Source organism: Vigna angularis, chromosome 8, assembly GCF_016808095.1.
Source record: "Vigna angularis cultivar LongXiaoDou No.4 chromosome 8, ASM1680809v1, whole genome shotgun sequence".
NCBI lineage: Eukaryota > Viridiplantae > Streptophyta > Magnoliopsida > Fabales > Fabaceae > Vigna > Vigna angularis.
The window spans coordinates 24,336,137-24,355,878 of NC_068977.1; positions in this window are offsets into that span (position 1 = coordinate 24,336,137).

A 19,742-nucleotide genomic window follows, 5' to 3' on the forward strand; every position below is an offset into this window, starting at 1 on the left:
TAGTGATCCTGATGTGGTTAGGATTTTGTTGTCTATAGTGAATGTGTTCTGTGGTTATTGGGTGGTTGATGATTCCTTGCATCCTAAAATGTAGTTTTTGAGACTATGACAATGTTGTCAGGCCTACCTATGTGAGTATTTAGTGAAAACTTGTTTGTTTTATGCTTGTTTTAGAATTGTCTCTGAATGATATTTTATTCCATGATGTTTAACACAAGAGATGCCTTTTATTAAAGCAATTTCATACTGAATAGTAATTGGATTTTTTTTAGTGGCATGTCATTTTAAAAGTTGTTTAATGATTAATACTATTGTATAGTGTAGAACACTATATTGTTAATTGTGGAATCAATTTCGAAATGTCAATTTGGTCATTGGAAGATTTGGACATCAAATTAGTCATCTATTGGTAACTATTTGACATTGCCTATATTTTGATCCCAGTAAATAGTAATTTTGGACACTTGATATAAATTAAATAAATAGATAAATGCGTTAGACGCCATGAAGTGATAGCTTGTATATTTATTGCTTTATTTACGTTTCCTGCACCATACCTTCTTTTCTTGGAAATTTATTTTCCAGCCTTTGCATCCTGTTGATTTCTTGCTTTGATTTTAACGTTCTTGTTCAATTAAAATTCAATTATGCTACTTTCTTTTCCATTCATATATGACACTTTACTTTTCAAGAGCATTTTTATTAGATCTTGGGTTATATTTCTAGTTTTTGCAGTTTCTTATTTAGTCCCATTGTACTTGGATTATGATTTCATAACGAAATTTCTTAGTTGTAATTGGTTGGATTAGATTCCTAAGCTCTGTATAACTGAGGTTCTGTTTTAAAATCCAAGAAAAACCAAAGTGGGCCTTAGTTAACAAGAGGTCTTTTTGAGCAGAATTCAATTCAATTAAATAGTTGGAACAGGATTATTAATACTGAAATTACTTTCTGATTAATTGTAATTAGTTGTTTTCTGCTTGTTCTTTAATTTCATTGTTTATAGTTCTTTATTTTACCTTTACTGCTATATTAGTAATATGTTACATCTTAAATTACATTCGTTGCGCCTTACCCTTCATTGCTCAATTGTTAAATCTTTACGTTTGGCTTGTGAGTATGCATTGAAAATTCTAGTTTCTGCATAATATAATTTTAGCAGTCCAGTTCATTAGTTCTGTTTTAGCATTTACCCATCAGAGGATTTTTCATTTCACTAATCTTTTAGTTCAACTAGTTGTAGTTCAATATTGAGTTTGTCCAATTACGTTCTTCAAGGATATGAAATCTTTTTAAAAGGTTATAGCTTTCTCTTCAGAAATTAAAAAACTAGGAAGTGTATTTTATAAAATATATTTTATCTTGATTTGAGTTTATTAAAGTAAATGAAATAATAGTTGTTTTTTATCATTATGGTAGCTTCTAGATCTTAAGTAAATGAATTACTTCTGCCATCCCATTTCCAGACACCTTCTTGGAAATTTCTGAATTTGTTTTCAGAGTTTATTACAACACTTTCATCAATGTAGTGATGTGATTTCTGAATTTGTTTTCAGACCCTATATCATCATCATCATCATTTAGATACATTTGCCTTTTGTTTGATTGAGCTCTTAATTAATGTAGTGACGTGAATGTCGGAAATGATAGAAACCCTCACACCAAATACTTCTGGAATGGATCATTTACCTCCTTGTATTGATTCATCGTCAACTAAGAATAGTAAAGGTCGATCAGATGTTTGGGGACATTTTACTAAACAAAAACCTTATTCTGAGAAGAAGGCTAAATGCAATTATTGTGGTGATTTGATTAAATATTTGACTAGAACAAGCGGGATGAGGAATCATTTGGCGAGATGCAAAGAAAATCATAATAAAGAAGCATTTAAAAGGAAAAAGCTTTTATCATCAACTACAGAAGTTAGTGTTAGCCCTTCACCAACTATTTCTAAATTTGACCAAAATGCATCTAGAATGAAGTTGGTGAAGATGTTTGTGAAGTCCGAGCTTCCTTTTTGATTTGTGGAAAATGAGGACTTCCGTGACTTTGTATGGTCCTTGCAACCACGATTTGAAGTCCCATCCCACACTACATTGAGGCGTGAAATATGGAAACTCTATGAAGAGGAAAAAGCAAAGTTGAAAATGTTTCTATCAAAGCAGTGTGAGAGGGTCTGTTTAACTACAAACACATGGACTTCAATCCAAAACCTAAATTACATGAGTTTAACAGCTCACTTTATTGATAATGATTGGAAACCTCAAAAGAAAATTTTGAATTTTTCTCAAACAACGGGACATTCAAGGGAGCTCATTGCTAAACATATTGAGGCTTGTTTGAATAATTGGGAGTTGAAGCGAGTCCTTAGTATCACCGTGGATAATGCTACATCAAATGATGTTGGAGTCCAGTACCTCAAAAAAATGATGTTATCGTGGAACTGTCTTGTCTTAAAGGGAGAATATGTTCATATGCGTTGTTGTGCTCACATATTAAGTTTGATTGTGAAGGATGGCTTAGAAGAGATCAAAGATTCAATTTCAAAAATCCGGAGTGCAGTTAAATATGTGAAATCTTCTCCAGCTAGATTCGCTAGATTCAAGGCATGTGTTGAACAAGAGGGAATTTTTTATAAAGGCATTATTTGTCTTGATGTTGAAACAAGGTGAAATTCAACTTACTTAATGTTAGAGACAAGCTTGAAGTACAAAGATGTCTTTGTCTTCCTAGATATGCAAGATAAGAAATTTGGTGTTGAAATGGCCAAAAGTAATGTGGTGTGCCATTAGAAGAGGATTGGGAATATGCGAGGTATATTCTACAATTTTTAAAGATGTTTTATGACTCTACCCTACGCATTTCTGGTTCTTCTTATGTCACCAGTCATATGTATATGAAAGAGGTGTTTGGAATTGGTAAAAGGATCCGACAATATTCTGAGAGTAGTTATCTGAGCATAAAATTGATGGCAATGAGGATGAAGGGCAAGTATGAAAAATATTGGGGAAATCCTAATGGAATTAATATTTTATTATTGATTGTTGTTGTGCTTGACCCTAGGAGTAAGTTGGATTTTGTTAATTACTTCATTGACTACCTATTTGAATCTAGTATGGCCAATGAATTGAAATCAAAATTATTGTCATCCTTAAAAACACTTTATGAACAATATCAAGGTATTGAGGAGGGTTCTCAAAGTAGCCAACAAGAATCTCAACTAGATGATGATGATGATGATCCTCATGGAATGAGTTTCTACCTAAGAGCTACAGGACGTAGATTTGATTATATATCAGAGCTTGATAAATATTTGAGAGAGGATCCTGAACCTTATATGAAGTCAATTGAGCTTGATATTTTACATTGGTGGAAAGTCAACTCGACTAGATTTCCTATCCTTGCGAATATGGCTCGAGAGGTGTTAGTCATTCCTATCTCTATCATAGCATCAGAGTGTGCATTCAGTACAGGAGGAAGAGTGGTTAGTCCTTATCATAGTTGTCTAACGCCTAATATAGTGGAAGTGCTTGTTTGCACACAAGATTGGCTAAAAGGAACACCTTTCTCTATACTTTTTTATGAGGATCCTAAAGAACTTGATAAAGTTGAGCAAGGTGAGATTATATGACAAATTTATATATTTTTTAATTTATATTTTAAGTGTTCAAAAATTATGAAATATTTAATTTATTTTTGTAGAGATAACCTCTCAAGATGAAGTGGGACCTTCAAGTGTTGCTATTAATTTGGATGATTGAATCTTTGCCACAATTTGTTAGTTATCTAAAGTACATGTGCGTAAGACTATAAACTTAATGCTTTGTTTTTCATGTTGTTTTATCTTGGAGACAGTACACAAATGCTCAATACTGTTTTTTAAAATTACTAATTTTAATGTTAATTTCAATGTTGTGCTACAGGATGATTCATACATTGAGAGCTACATATGCAATAATCCCTGCATATGTTTCATACAATTTTTTTTTCAGCCTTTTTCATACTCTATCTTTGACGCCATCTATTTCTGTTATGTATCTCTTCAGTTCTGTTATCCAATAAAGTAAAAACATTAAATCTCAAGATAGATTGTGGATTATATTTGAAATATGTAGACAAATATGAATATAATGGTGAATCTGAATTGTTTTTAATTTTTTGATGAATGTGTGTAGTAAGGTCAACTTGATGTTATACTAAAAAAACTAATCCATTTTTACTAAAAGTTATATATACTATTTTATAGTTCAAATTTTAAAACTGAACTTATTAGATTTTCAGTTCAGTTAATTCTAGGAGAACTGTATTGTGCTTTTTCATTCCTCTCTCATTCTTCTCAGTTTTTAAATTATATCATATCTTTGTTTCCAGTTGAGGGAATCCTTTATATCCCTATGTATGAAGCAAGTCTATGCTTTCAAGTTTGACCAATGAGATCTATATAATTGCACAAGAGTATGAGCTTGGTTTGATTAATCTCTTTTATAGGTCAATAACACAGATGCAGAGGGTAGGCTTACTCTTGCAGATGCTCTGGTGTATGCTTGTAACCAGGCTGCTGAGTGCTGTAAAGGTATGGTGCTAAGAATGAAAAGCATTTTGGAATGAAAAGCAGTTGTGCAATAAGATTACTGCATGCAGTATAAGTAAACTGAAAAATTAGTTTACTGAACTGCACTGTACTGTGAGTGGACTAAAAACTAGTGCAGTTCAGTTCACCCGAACTATTTTTAGTGCAGTTTAGTTCAAGAGAACTGTTTTATAGTTAACTACAATTTTTGATAGTATAGTGCAGTGCAGTATACTTTGCCCACCGCTAGTTATTAATGGAAGAACTCCTTTTGATATGTTATATTATAACCCTCCTACCTATCTAAACTTAAAGGTTTTTGGTTGCTTATGTTATGCCTTTACATTAGAAAATAACAGAAGTAAGTTTGATTCTAGGGCTAGAAAAGGTATTTTTCTAGGATATAAAAATAGTATGAAGGGTTACATTATTCTAGACATTAACACTATAGAGATCTTTATAAGCAGAAATGTGATTTTTTATGAAGATGTTTTCCCATACAAAAGTAAACAAAACAATCAAGAAGCTCATAATAATGAAGAAGATAGAATGTCTTTGCTTAATGATCTATGCTGCAGATATGATTCTATAAATAAGTAGAACTTGGTTGAGAATGGCATAAATGAGCAAAATACCACTGAGAATGTCAATATCAGTATTGATAGCACTAATCCTATGGAGAATGAGGAAGTTCACAGCCAAAGAAAGTCCAACAGAATCAAAAGAACTCCTGAAATTTGAAGGATTACATTCTTGAAACAGACCAGCCTTCCTCTGCATCTTTGTGTGTCAAAAATGGTTTGAAAACTCCTTACCCTATCTCTAACATTTTATCTTATGGGTCTTTGTCTGAGAAACACTTAAAATACACTCTAGCTATAACTGCCAGCAATGAACCCAGTTCCTATGATGAAGCTAGAAATAATCCTTAATGGATAAATGCTATGCAAAAAGAAATCAAAGCCTTACAGGACAATGGCACCTGGTTTTAACTCAACTTCCTCCTGGAAAGAAACCCATTGGGTGTAGATGGGTTTACAAAATCAAACATAGAGTTGATGGTACTGTAGAAAGATATAAGGCTCGTTTGGTGGCAAAAGGCTATACTCAACAAGAAGGAATAGATGTTCTAGACACATTTTCTCCTGTTGCTAAGCTTACCTCTGTCAGATTAATTCTTGCCCTTGTTGCCTCAAAGAACTGGTTCCTACATCAACTAGATGTGGATAATGCCTTTCTACATGGGGACCTAAATGAAGATATCTATATGGAACCTCTACCTGGTTTGAATGCTGACACTAAAGGACAAGTTTGCAAACTGACTAAATCTCTCTATGGTCTAAAACAGGCTAGTAGGCAATGGTTTGACAAACTATCTACCTTTCTCATTTCTAACAATTACGTGCAATCCAAATATGATCATTCTCTCTTTATCAAAAGAACATCTACAGATTTCACAACTTTACTTGTGTATGTAGATGATATTGTTTTGGCAGGAAATTCTATGGCTGAAATTACTCACATTAAAACTCTTATGCATCATCAATTTAGTATAAAGAATCTGGGAGAACTCAAATACTTCCTAGGTTTTCAAGTTGCTATATCTAAGAAAGGCATACATCTTTGTCAAAGAAAGTATGCTCTTGACATCCTTGAAGAAACAGGAATGATGGGAAGCAAGCCTTGCTCCACCCCCTTTTTGAGCAACACAAGTTCTTTATACAAGACTGAAAATTACTTGGATAATCCCAGTTTTTATCGCACATTGATTGGGAAGTTACTCTATCTTACTAATATTAGACCTTATTTGTGTTTTACTATCAATTTTCTAAATCAGTTTATGCACACTAGTGTAGAATTAGGCTTTAACGTCACCCCATAGACGTCAGACAACAAAATAACCAACGTAAATTATTGAGCGGTAACACTTTCCTAAATAAGTGAGCATATAGACGTCTGTTAGGAGGGGCCCCAACGTCTATAATATTATAGACGTCGGGGCCCCTCCTAAGAGACGTCTTAATGCTTAACACATAGGTGAAAAGTAATTTTTTTCCGCTTTCGAGATGTCTGATCCCGCCATATTAGTGAGGGCCCCGATGTCTACTTTAGAATAGACGTCGGTTCACTTGGGGAGCCGACGTCTAGTTTGCTGTTAAATAATACATCAAACCCGCTGTTACGAGCACTTCATCGTCTTCCTTCTCGCCTTTTCTCTCCGCGACATTGCTTTTTCAGGTGCGTTTTTGTCTCTTTTGAACTGTTTAAACATACTTTTATTCCGATTATATTAGTCTTTGGTTGATTATCTTTCATTTGAACCGATTAAAATGAGTTTTTGTTGTGGTTTGTTGTAGTTTTTCTCGTGTCTTTGGGTAGAGTTGTACCGCATTCTCCCTTTGCTAGTTTCCTCGTAAGAAAAGCTTGCGTCTTTTGGATGTCTTATAGCGGTTCAATCCAAAACCGAACTTCGGTCCTTGCCTAGTTCTATTGTCACCGTTCGTTTTCATTGTCAGTTTTAATGGAACTAGGCAAGGACTCTGATTCGGTTTTCGGTTGAAATGCCATGAGAGATCCAAAAGATGCAACCTTTTCTATGACGAAACTAGCAAAGGGAAGAAGGTCCTACACTACTCTACCCAAAGACACGAGCTTCAGTAAATGTTGGTTAATGCAATGTCCGACGTCTAAGGGGATCCATAGACGTCGGACATTACATTGTCAGACGTCTATGGAGTCCCTTTAGACATCGGACATTGCATTAACTGACGTCTATGGAGCCCCTTAGACGTCCGGGTCATGTAGTAATGGACGTCTATAAAGACGTCGGACCTGTTTGAGTCCGGCGTTTGGTTAACGTCACCCACAAAGACGTCGGTTCTGGAACTGACGTTAAAAGGCCAAAATAACAGATGTTAAATGCCCTTTCTGCACTAGTGTGCGCAGGAACCCACTAATCACCATTATCAGGCTTTGCAACATGTTCTAAGATACATAAAATCAAGCCCTTCAGAAGGACTCTTTGTTGCTACTAACTCTGACATTCAAATAAAGGTCTTTAGTGATTCTGATTGGGCTACTTGTCCCAACACCAGAAGATCCACCACAAGCTCTACATCTTCCTAGGTTCCTGCCTCATCTCATGGATCTCACTACCTTTTTCAAGATCTCCACATTCAACCTACTGCTACCGTTGTTCTTTACTGCAACAACAACTTTGCCAAGCACATAGCTCACAACCAAAGCTTCCATGAGCGGATCAAACACATTGAATTAGACTGTCATGTTGTGAGAGAGAAGATTCAGGCAAAACTTTTGCATCTGCTCCCCATTCGATCAGAAGAACAGCTCGCCAACGTTTTCACTAAGTTTCCTCACCGCGTTCGTTTCAGATCTATCATCCCCAAGCTTGGATTAGTTAGTATACACCATCCAACTTGAGGGAAGGCTATTAACGCTCTATGTTTAGTTTGTTACTCATTTATTGCAGCAATCAGTTGTTGGGTTTTCTTTGTTTTTCTGTTATAGGTTAGGGATTTCTACCAAAAGTCCCTCTTCTTTCTGTTTTACTAGAACCCTATATATCTAGGGTTCCTCTTCTTTTCTTTTCATATAGATTGAAACAATACAGAGTAATAAAGTGTTTACCTTTTCTCGTTCGTCCTTCTTCTTTCTCTGGTTTTCTTTCACTGCTTTTTTTCTAAGCTTCTCCAGTGCTTCCCTTGCCATGGAAACCTCTAGAGCTCTTCACTACAGGAGCCTCTCTCTCTTCGGCAGCCCTAGTATCGGTTCTAATATAAATATTTGTTTTAATGTCAAACTACTATGAAGTTAACTGACGCTGCTTAATGTTTTATGCTAATAGTTGATTTAATAAACTGTACGACACACTAGCTATTTATTTTTAATGTTTATATGTAAGCAAGTTAGTGTCAGTTAAGCTATCACTAATTTATATGTTTTGAATATGTGAACTTTCATGACAATGAAGAATTAAAGATAATAAACTTTTTTCTTTATAATTATTTTCTCTCATTTCTTATATACATGTTTACATTAATTTTTTTCTTCCACACTCATCTTTTTTATTTACATTTTTCTTCTCATCTTTATTCATATTCATATTCTTCATTTACATTGATCTCCTTCATAAAAACTAATTTCTTTCATTTATTATAATGGTTTTTCTATTCTTTTGTTTGTATTTTATTATTTTAAAGATGAAAGCGTTATATGATAAATTTCTTTTTGGAATTATTATCATTAGTATCGTCGGCTAGAGTAACATTAAATAAAATTAAATTTTAATTAAACTAATCTTAGTGTTTTTGTTACCAATGAGGATCTTTGGTATCTTGAAAGCTACTGTAAAGTTTTGATGATGATAAAAGCTGAAGAATTGAAGACTCTAAATGCATCTTTGTTAAACGCATTTTGTATAAACAAATGTATAGGATAAATTGTAATGATGTAAAAATTGTTAGAATTTTTCGTATTTAGTGAGTCATTGCGCAAATAATCAATTATTAAGAAGAATAATCGATTATCACGAGCCAATTTAGAAGAGAGTTGCTCGCGCAAATAATCGATTATTACACAGAATAATCGATTATCACTGTTTCATTTAATACTGTCCAAATCTCTGGAATAATCGATTATTGCTCAGGATAATCGATTATCACATTTTGAAAACCCCATAACGGACACAAATAATCAATTATCACTTATGATAATCGAATATCAGTGGCAGTTGGGAGATGTCTTTTCAGTTTTTGTCCCTCCACGAAACTAGGCTTATAAATAGAGGTGTTCACAGCTCTTAGAAAAGCACTTTTCAATTGAGAGTATTAGAGCTTTGTGCCTAAGGGAAGCTCTCTGTGAGTGAAAAGGATCTATGCCACTTTGAGAATACAGTTTGTCTGAGGAAGTTCTCAAAGTGATAGAGTGCTCTTGTCTGGTCTTGTGAATAGGAGAAGCTCGCGCTTTGTGTGTCAAAGGTCGGAGCAGTTCTCTTCAAGTTGGCAGAGTTGTTGCTTCCGGTTCGTGCGTCGAAGGAAGCTCTTTCGGTTTGTTTGTCGAAGGAAGTTACTTGTTGCACTCTTCTGGTTCGTTTGTCGAAGGAAGGTGTTTTCTATTCTTTGCTCATTTCATTATCTTGTAATATGTACAACTATATTTTTAGTGAAAAAGGTTAATCACTATTTATAGTGATTAATGACTGGACGTAGAATCTTTTGATTCGAACCAGAATAAAAATTCTGTGTTGATTTTCTTGATCCCTAAACTCTTAGCACATCAACTGTTCGATAAAAGTTCGCTAAGAAAATCAAATTTTGAAACCGACTATTTTAACTTGTGTTGTGATCGTTACACGCTTTCCGCTATCTATATTTTATTCCGCTACGCGACTATATAACGGTACCGATTGTTTCGACAGTTTTTAGTTGGTGCTACATTATTTTAATTAAAAAAATTAATTTTAAAATTAGTAATAAATTAGCCTCAGTTAACTTTCAAAAGCTAACACTGATAAATTAATGTTTATAACTTTAAAGTTGTACTCATGTACGACACAAATCTAACACTATTGGTTATAAACATTGATTTTTACTAGTTAAATCATATCATTCGTTTTTCTTTTAGAGAAATTTTTAATCAGTCTTTTACTTTTTATGTGTTTAAATTTAGTTTCAATTTCGAAAAATTTGATGCAAGTTCTTTCCTTTAGTATTATATTAACAACATTAAATAGGTGTATTATGTGTCAATTTTAGTTTTTTCTTTTAATTATTTTTAATTTTAATTTTCTCACGTATCAAGTTAATGTCATGTCATGTGATAGTAATAATGTGACAATAACAGTATCGTGTGTCATTCTTATGTCATATGTCATTGTCTTAATCTTAAATTGATCTATATATTTTTATTTTGTCTCAATTAAATTCTATTTTTTTTAAACCGAAACAATTTGATCTCTTTTAGAATTTGAAACAAAAGTTAAATGGTGTATCAATGTTATACTAATATTTTTATTAAAATTGATAGTTTTATTTAAATTTTTAACAAAATTTAATTTATTTACATTTATATTTTATATTGAACTTTATTCAAAATTTGTTTCCAATTTTTAAATTTATTTGTTTTAAATTGTTGTAAAATTGTTTAAAATTATTTTAAAATTTATAAAATTGTTATTTGTAAGTCAACTCAAAGATTTGAATAGAAATTATTGAATTTGTCACATTTTAAAAATATTCATCTATTTAAAATAATAAGAAAAGTTAATAAATTTTTTTTATTTTATGAGATACAATTGATAAACAAATTTAACATTTGTTAGTTGAAATTAATTTTGAAGTTTTTCAATAAATATTACTTTCTTTTAACAACTTTAAAATAATTTAAATAAAATTCAATATAAGATATAAATATAAATTAACTTAATCTTTGTTAAAAGTATTTATAAAAATATCAATTTTAATAAAAAATATTTATTTAAAAATTAAATTTGGTTTCAATTTAAACTGTAGTGAAATTATTTAATTAAAAAAATTATATCTAAATTGAGACAAAATTAAAATACGAAATAAACACAATGACAACTAAAATGATAATGATGTTTGGAACCATTATGGTCACATCACATTGTATTATTATGTAACACAATGTTAATTTGACACGTGATAAAATTTTATTTTAAAAAAATAAAAAATAAAAACAAAAATAATTAAAAATATATTAATATAATCATTAATATTATTGTAATTATGATGAATGCGCCCTTTAAATCAATAAAAGAAATAAAGGGGTATATTATAAACTGCAGAATATTAATTGCTAGATGTTATAGCTCGTAAATATTTTTTAATGTTTGTATTAATTTTATACTAACAAAGTGTGCATAATATTAACTCCATGGATTAAATACATTATCTTTTATATATATATATATATATATATTGCATTAAATTATATATTACATTTAATAAATATTATTGAAATTTTGATGAATGCTCCCATTCAATAAATATATGTATTCATTGTAAACATATCTCATAAATATTGTTTAATGTTTGTATTAATTTTATAGTAATGAAGCGCGTTTAATATTTACTCCATGGATTGGATACATTGTCCCATATATATATATATATATATATATATATATATATGTATGATTTTATGAATCTTAACCCATTATAATCAATTAAGGTATTTATGTAATCAGTTAAGTTTTTTTCTTTTTCTTTAACAAGTTTGTTTCTATTTTAACATATTATTCTAAAAATGTAATTGATTATTTAATCATACTACTCAATTATAAATTCATTTGACCGTTGTGATAGTTTAAGCTATTAAATGAAATGGGTTTAAACAAAGTAAATTAATTTAACCAATTATACAATGGATTAATCAATGTACTTAAGCAAATTTTCAATCCAATTTTCATTTTAAACAGATATATATAATGACATAGTTATATGTTTTAATCGATTATACAACTTACATAATCAATTATTACAGAGTAATTTTCCCCTCTTAAGCATATATATATATATATCACTAGTAGAAAAATCCATTTTTAACTCGTGATATATGCCCCGGTTTTGTAAAAACCGAAGCATTAAAGACGCGGTGGCAGTTTAGAAATTAAAATGAAGTTATATGCTTCGGTTATACAAACAACCGAGGCATAAAAAATTTACGACACCGGTTAATGAAGGACCGAGGCATAAAGATCTGATACTGCTTCGGGTTAATGTAGGACCGAGGCAGAAGGATGCACGTTTTCCAGTTACGGCCTCGGTTAATAAAAGAACCGAGGCGTAACGTGTTCACCTTTTCAGTTTTCAGGCAGAGACCCTTCATTTCCCACTTTTCATTTCACCTTTTCAGTTTTCAATTTCCCACTTTTCATTTCACCTTTTCACTTTCCCTCATCCCCTCCCTCCTCTCCTGCAACCCCTCCCTCCTCTCCCTCCTCTCTTGCAACACCTCCCATTCTCCAGTGCGGCGACAGTGCGGCGACGGTGCGGCGAGGCGAGACGATACCAGATCTGACGAGACGAGGCGGTGACGGTGACGACACGAGACGGTGCGACGAGGACAGATCTTGCGACGGTGCGGCCAGGCGACACGGCTCGCGACGGTGCGGCGAGGCGAGAGCTCCGACTGCGCGACGAGGCGAGAGAGATCTCGACGGCGCGGCAAGGCGAGAGAGATCTAGAAGGCGCGGCACGGCGAGGGAGCTCGCGACGGTGCGGCGAGAGCCCGCGACGGCGCGGCGAGAGCCCGCGAAGGTGCGGCTGGAGCCCGCGACGGCGGCTGCAATGGAGGAACTGCGTTTTTTGCTTTTTGATTTTTGGTTTTTGTTTCTGTTTCTTTGCATGTGGATAATGGATCTCTGATTTTTTGTTTGGTTTGGATCTCTGATTTTGGTTTGGATATCTGATTTTGGTGTTTGGATCTCCGTCTGCTCTCTGTGCTTCCTGTTCTTCATGTTTGAATGAAAAAAATTGCTCTCTCTGCTTCCTGTTCTTCATGTTTGGATGAAAAAAATTGCAGAAAATAGGAGAAAAGAGGAAGAAGTTTAACCATACAAAGAACAAACAAACGTAACAACACTGATTTCGGTTCAGAATAAAAAAATTAAACAACTTTACTGCCTCGGTTGTCTGTGAGCCGAGTCAGAATCTGAAACCTTTTGATTCGGTTCAGAACCGAGTCAAAAAATCCATTCTTTTTACCTCGTTGGAATATACACCGGTTCTAGAACCGGTGTCTATAAGTGAAAATGACCGAGGCGATATGTGCTTATTGTACTAGTGTATATATATATATATATATATATATATATATACTTTGTTAAATCGATTATTTCACTCATAAATGATATACTCAATCTATTTAAAACATGATTAATTTTAATACAAATGAATTCTCATAACAATCACAAACAAACAAGCAACAGATAAGACAATTCTTATGCCATTTGTTGTGTAAGAAACTATAAAATCATTCTTTTGTTCATCATAAAAAACATGGACATAAAGGGTAGGTTTAGCTCCCCTATCAACAGTTTCCACCTACGATGATCGTACTTGTACGTGAGTAGATGGCATTGTAGATAAAACCGGATCAAAGTAGATGACGAGTGTTGTGATCTTTTATTTCGGCAATGACTATTTATATTATTTTAGAAGTTTTCAGACTTAGTATTTTTTATATAAAAGTGATATTATAAACTTTTCGGATTATGTTTATAGTTATATATTTTGCTTCCGCATTTTAATCAATTAAAGTTGATTAATTGAAATGAATGTTTTAAGAAATTGTTGCGAAGATTTTGTACTCGTAACATTCCGAAAGGGGTGTTACACCCAACATCAAAGAGAGAAACATAGAGAAAGAGAGAAAAGGGACGTTTTTGGGAGATAAGAGAAAGAGTTGCAGCAAACCTTAGTGCAAGGGAAGATTTGTGCTGTTTTTGGAGTATAGATAAAGCCCTAATATGGAAAAGCTTACCTTTGTTGTTTCTTTGGTGTATGTTATATGTTCTTGATTATCTGGATTAATAAACCTTGTTTTGAAGCATGTGTACATGGTTATGGTTATCATTATTGGTGGCTATGGTTGGGTAAGGGTTTGTGTATGCATGGGGAAAGGGTTTATGTAATATTTGTGATGGGGTTTTTCCCTATTAATGTATGTATGGTTTTGTTGACTTATCCTATAATAGGGTTTGATGTTAAGGGGAAACATAGTTATGATAATTAGAAGTTTTACCATGCAAATATATGTTATAAAGAATGGTATGATGATCATATGCAATATGTTGGGTTTGTTTGGGTTATAATCTACATAATGATGGGTTTTGGATAATTCAAGTGATGTAATTTATGTATTAAGGTTGGTTCATAGGCTTGAATGCATGCATGATGTTTTGGGTGTGTTCTGTCATGAGTTCAGGTTAATGTATGTGTGTTTTGAATACTTAAATTATCTCCAGGACGTGTTTCAATTCGATAATAATCAATTATCACTAGTTATAATTGATTATTTGTGCATTGGTTTTGAGTTCTGATTCGGGAATAATCGATTATTTGGGATGATAATCGATTATCCTTTCATATTTTATGATTTTGGAAGTTTGATGAGCCAGGACCATTGAGATAATCAATTATCACAATATAATTTGTGTAAAATGTGAGTTTCTCGGGAATAACTGATTATCGCTTATGATAGTCGATTATCCAGTTCATTTTTGTTAAAAAAAAGGTGAATTTGATGAAGAATGGATGTGGGCCAAGCTTGAGGAGTTGTAGAATGTGATGATAATCAGAGAATGAGATTAATGGTTGTGTTTAGGGTCGGGTTGGACTTTTGAATTAGTGATGGAGAATCAGTGGAAGATGGAATGCACAAGAATGTGTGGTTAATGAACATGAGGCATGCGATATTAGTCTACTTGGTGTACTTAGTAAATCTTGAGACTATCTATGGATAGGTGCTCCCTTTGGAATTGGTTGGTTAAAAGGGAGAAATATTCTCTTTGGCATTGGTTGTTGAAAAGGGGGGACTCTCTTTGGCATTGGTTGTTCAAAAGAGTGATGATCTCTTTGGAAAATAGTTGTATGAAAGATAATGGTGTTCGAGTGTTGAATCTTCTTTGGTGGGGGGATAAATGTTTCACCTTATGTGATAGGACAACAGGTCCAAACCCAGAAGGATGACTCAAGTATGCCTATAGGGGAGCCTATAAGTAGGCCTATAGGGGAGGCTATAGGTGGGTGAGGGTACAAGAGTGTGACTAGGGATGGCAAAAAAATTCGCGGACACGGGTATCCGCAGATAAATTCCGCGACGGGTAGTTACTATCCGCAGATATTTACTACCCGCGGGTAATGGGTAGTGGGTATTTTAATACCCGCTTCTATACAGGTCGGGTACGAGTAGTATACTACCCGACCCGAGGGTATCCGTTACCCGCAAAAAATATTAAAAAAATTAATTTATAGATTTTTTTATTAAATTTAATGAAAAGTAAAATTAATATATTTTATTAGGTTAAATTTAATTAAAATTAAATTTTATATTATATTTAATTTATATTATATTATATATATATTTTTTGTAATTTTATTTAAATTTTATTTTAAAAATGTATAAAATATTATTTTTGCGGGTATCCGCGTGTTTTAAAATACCCGCAGGTATTTTCTAAATGGATACCCGTGCGGATAGCGGGATGGGTAGCGGGTACAATTTTATTTGGGGGCTCGGGTTGCGGGTAGGCACTATTTGTGCCCGACCCGACCCGTTGTTATCCTTAAGTGTGACTGAGTCTTGTCATGATGGAGTTCATGGTTTGGTGATGCTTGTGGTGTTATTCATGATTGGAATAATCATGATTGTGGTGTATCTATGATGATGATCATGGTATTGAAGATGCTCCAGGTGATGCTATGCTGATAGCAGTGTTACTATAATAGTTATAGAAAGTAGTTAGCATAGGTGCCAATGAGTGGATATACCAAGGGTCTATGTATGAGATGTTAGTGATGACATTAAGGTTTAGGGATTGAGGATCGAGGATCAAGGATCAATGATCAGAGATTGGGAAGCGAGGATCGAATAATTCATTATGATTGAATTGTTTATGTTAGCGAATTAAGAATTATATTGTTATTACTACTATGTATGGGGTGGTTTTTTATGATTGATATAATTAGTGTGTTTATATATTGTAATTATGATTGTTTTAATGGTAGCTTACCCCATACTTATTTGTGTTTGTGTGTTGTCAATGATTTTATTGACAATGACCGTATAATGTGTTATAAGTGAGAAAATGATATTACATATGTTACTAAAACATGATAGATTCGAGAGATGATGAGTGACAGACTTGAGATTCTCTTTTAAAGTTATTGTGTTTGAACTTTGAGACAATGTAATTAAAGTTCCATATTTCATTCGTTATTTTCATTTATTATGAATAATGTAATTGGATAAGGATTTTGGAACTTGAATAAATTATGCATGTTTAAATTTTAAGGTTTTTGAAAAAATACATTTTCGTGCTATGATAAAGTTTTGAAATTTAGTGTTTTTTTAGTAACCCGTGACACCCTGAATTTTTGGGGCGTTACATGCACACAAACATTTTTAACTCTATTGACCCTTCAAATATAGACTCATGTGCTTCTGCCAATAAATGTAAAACCTTGAGTGCCTTCAATCAGAGAGTCTTCTAAACGACTTGTTATTGTTCAACATGTCGACTAAGAGCATTATTGACCATCTCTTTCATATGCATAAATTGATCCATTTCAAAGATCTGTACAAAAGTGTTAGAACTTGACGGCGGCTAATTTTCACAAATAGTTAAGGTAGAGGAAATTTCTTTACCATGAAATGTCCAAATCTTGCAATTTGGCATGAACCCAGTATAGGTGAACTTTTATCACTTCATCTTTCAAAATTCTTTTACATTTGCACTTGATGCATGAGCATCTAATTCCTCTATCAAGAGCATAATATTTATATTGTCGAGTCGTCTGAACAAATTTTTCAACTCCTTCGATAAAAGTTTTCTTAAAACCTCTCCTACTGCTATAATAACAATCTTACATCCATCCACGATAGTTGAGAACTTCGATCATATTTTGTGACAAGCTAAAGGATGAAAATTTTAAATCACAAAAAAGTGATTAGAGGTTCATCTAGAAAAGGAGTTGTACAACTCCTAATGAGTTTTACAATTACTTTCAAGAATGTGTAAATACTACATTATCAAAGAATATATAAAAAAAGATACCATTATAAGACTAGGTTATGTTTTAGTTTAATTTCATTAGGATTATCAAGTTACAGTTGCCTTGGCCTAGTTAACTTCTTCTTACTAGAAACTTCTTATAATACTCCAAATAAAGACAAAGTCCTTAACTCTTAAGTGGTGAATCAAAGTTCCAACAACATGGTACTTGTTAAGATTTATAGGAATAATACATTAGAGAAGCTTTGAACTATATTTTTCAAAGGACAATTGATATAGTGGTCCCATAACATAATTGATTTACCTTTCTAACTTTCCCTTAAATTGAACTAATTTTTTACTGCTATAGAGCCCCTTACTAGTTGTTGTAATCTAACCTCAAACCTTCACCAAATTCACGGTGCACCCTCAAAATAGTGTACCTAACTCTATCTCACTCATAGTTCCTCCTTTAGGCAACACTTTTACACCCCGAGAGCTACACAAACCTATTATAGACACTGGACTAGGTCCTACATGAAACCAAAGATTCTGCACTAAAACCCTTCCCATTACATGACTCCAATTACCCACCAACTAGTAATAAGACACACTTAGCTCACCTCTACCACACAGGGCCAGTGAAGTTCTTACACTGTATCCAAAATTCGCCCTAATACCACCCACTCCAATGGTTAAAACACGTCTCTTAACGCTCTAAACTTAGGAAATTAAGGTCAACACACATCAACGTAGTTATTCTCATTATCAGGCTTAGTGAAAATACTCCAACTATAATAAAACTCAATACAATTATATCTCAACCCAAAAACCCTTTCCATTACAAGACAACAAGCAATAGTTAAACCAAGTTTTGATTCTTCTTGCTTTAACCTCAGTTCTTTAATTAGCAAAAGTAATCTAAGAATTAAGAAATACATCACATTCGATTCATATTTGATTGCAAAATACTACAAGTAAATAACACTAACGTCCTACTTTACACAAAAGAATATGGCTTAATTTTGATGCAGGACAACCACAAAACCTCCACCAAGATCGTATAAGCCTCACACTACACAAACCCTCGCCCTCGCTCCACGTACTAGGGAGCCGCACGTCATGACAATGGCCTCCTCATGCCAACATCCACGAACCATGAACCCTCGTACAAGAACCCCTAACACAAGAGACACCCAATTATCTCACGACAACGCCCTCCGATGGTGGCATCAACAAATCAGGCCTCCGCCGAGGACGAACGAACAATGACACATACAAATTGGATGGTTGGACGACAACGACAAAAGTAAGGACAAATGACAAGAGCACGGAGCAAAGGGGAAGAATTCACTTAAATGGAATTTGGGGTAGGGAATACCCAAATTTTGAACTCATTTGAACAAGGAACTTATTGATAGCCTTAGATTTGCCAGTAAATAAAACAACATGGTTCGTCTGTAATTCCATCAGTAATTCAAACTTACCAGTGGATCTTGGCCCGTCAGTGTTAAATAATATTTTTGTAGTGTAATTTTTTTATGTAAGCTGATTTTGCGTAACAATTGAAAATAACCTCTAAATGAGTTAATTATTCTTGATGAAAGAGAAAATTTTATTTCTAAAAAGAGGATGAGTTATTTTAAACTACAAGAAAACTTCATTCTAGTAGACTAAAAAAAGTTAATACTAACACCAGTACAATAATAAAGAAAGACATCGGTCAGTTTTCCTTATAGGCATCGGTTGTAGAACCGATGCATACATGGACGAGGTAAAAAGGACACGTTTTATGCCTCGGTTAGATGTCAAGATAAAACACTACAGAATTATGCCTCGGTTATCTAAGAACCGAGGCAGTATATTATTTTTTCTCAGATTTTAGTACACAATGGAACCGTGTTCTTTAGATCCAAAAATCAATTTTCATGTCACAGATAATTCCCATTGTCGTTGATTGATCATGTGTAAACCTTCAACCCGAGAAGTGGCTCAAACGGCTGAGTGGTGCAAGTGAAATTGTTTTTCAACAACAAGAAAATCCCAAAACCAGAAAATCCCAAAACTGAAAATCCAAAACCAGATATGAAGAAGAAGTAGAAGAAAAAGACTAGATTTGACGACAAGCAGAAGAACCAAGAAGCTTCCTTAGGGTTTCCAATCACTCGCGGATGGGAAGAATGGCTGAGGCAGCAGCGGCAGCAGCAGATCTGGAGCGGCGGCGGATCTGGAGCGGCAGCAGCAGCGGCGGATGGAGGCAGCGCCGTCTGGAGGCATCGGCGTCTGGAGGCAGCGGCGTCTGGAGGCAGCGGCGTCTGGAGGCAGCGGCGTCTGGAGGCATCGGCGTTTGGAGGCAACGGCGTCTGGAGGCAGCGGCGTCTGGAGGCAACGGCGTCTGGAGGCAGCGGCATATGG